Below are 2,118 nucleotides of genomic sequence, written 5' to 3'. Positions count from 1 at the left end.
TTCGTAGGATCCATCATTAATTTTTCAAATCAAGTATTAATTTTTCATTTATTTCTCATGCCCTATTCTCATATCATCCAACCAAACACTTTTTCATCTTAAGTTCAATAAATTAATGAATGAATTCTTAATGAATGGTTGATTTAAAAATATTGAATTGATGAATACGAACACTTTTTTATTTAGCTTGAAGGGCGGAGGATAATTTTTATGGGACTAAGGCTGTTATGTAAAGATTAATTAGTATAAATCAAATATATGATATTAATTAAAGTAAATAAAGGGTCGTGCTAGTGTTTGATAGAAGAGTCAAAAAAACAAAAAACAAAAAAAACAAAAAAAAACAAAAGTGGCAGGTGAAATTGAGCACATGAAAGGACTGAAGTTATTGCAGTTTTAATAATTACTTAGGACGCCCTCAAAATTATCCTAAGGTTGTAGCAATTATTGTTAAGTATATTTGTTAAAAATTATATATATAAAAAGGATATTGTTAATCGAATTTATGTTTTGCAAAGTTATAGTTTCTTAAAATTATCAAAGAAAATCTAATTAAATATATGTTTTTAAGGTTCACTCATATTAGAGTTGAAATTTATTTGAGGCTTTGATTTTGCTTAAATAGATGATCCAAAAGGATCGATTTAAAATCTCATCCAACATTCACTCGCAATAGATAAGATTTATCAACATCTAATGGACTTGGATATGGATCCTTGACCATTTAACAACTAATGGACTTGGATCGACTTTAAACACATGTTGATGTCAAGGTGGGTTGCGAATTTATTGATGTTGGATTTTTGTCGATGTTGATTCTTCAAAGTGCTAGAGGTAGTCAAGCTTCTAGACATAATCAAATGGTATGTGAATTGATACCGATTGAACTTACGCCAATGTTGACCCTTTGACGGATCAACGATTAGGTGGTCAAGCCGCCAACAAAAGAAGATGAATGAAGTTACTATCATTTATTTGTCAATATCAATCCTTCAACCATTCGTCAAGATGCTTGAGAGGATCAAACTACTAAATGTAAGAATATGTCTTATCGATCTTTGAAAATGTAATTTGAATTTTGCATTTGATTTAGTTGATTTGAACAAAAACTATGATGAGTTAAATATAATTGTTACGAGATGAGTTAAATGGGAGACTATACAATTTGATTAAAGATTAGACATTTTAAAATATTAAAGATCATTAAAATATTATTATTATTTAATTTCCTTTCTTTAAATAATAAAATAAGATTTTATCTTACTATCTAATTAAGAATTTGGATCTTTAAAAATTAATTTTGATGAAGTCGAAAATTAAATTATATTAATATTTTTTCTTTTTACATTAAAAATAATTTTAATATTTATTAGTACTTTTCTCTAGTTATTTTTATATAAAAAAATATATATTGTCATGGTTATCTTTAGTCCCGAGACCAGATCTCCTGGTCCACATTTTTATTGACTAAGGGATGGACCACATGGAATTATGGCTGGATCGTGACGGTGATCTGATCGCAATTGTTTGTGATTTCTTCCTGGATTCATCGTCCTTCCACGTTATAGTTTAGGTCGGGACTGGTGCCTGGAGGTCATCGGTGGTAGGCAAGTGACCAGGTTGTTGGTCGTCGAGGGTTCGGGTGGGGGGTGACCTTCCACCCGTTCCTACCCAAACTATAATCTGGAGGGACGGTGAATCCAAAAAGGTATCATAATCAATTGCGGTCATATCCCTGTCACGATCCGACCGTAATTCTATATGGTCCATCCCCTGGTCCATAAAAATATAGATCAAAAGATTTACCCTTTTAATCTCATATCTTAAGATTAGTAACATCGTTAATATATATATATATATATATATATATATATATATATCTTGAGCCGACAATAATGTTAGAAAATAAATCTCCTCAACCTTTTTACTAAGATGAAGTGTAGTATCTTATACATGGAACGTGCGCGCGAAGAGTAGTATATATTATATATATTTCACATTATTGATTTGTTAAATTTTTATGTTTTTACTGATTTTAAAATGTTAAAAGAGTTAAAAACCAACCTCACCTTCCAAAATCTTTATATTGAATTTACAAAATGATAAAAATCGCATTTT

The sequence above is a fragment of the Zingiber officinale genome, chromosome 5A, assembly GCF_018446385.1.
Source record: "Zingiber officinale cultivar Zhangliang chromosome 5A, Zo_v1.1, whole genome shotgun sequence".
NCBI lineage: Eukaryota > Viridiplantae > Streptophyta > Magnoliopsida > Zingiberales > Zingiberaceae > Zingiber > Zingiber officinale.
This window is presented reverse-complemented; position numbering follows the sequence as displayed.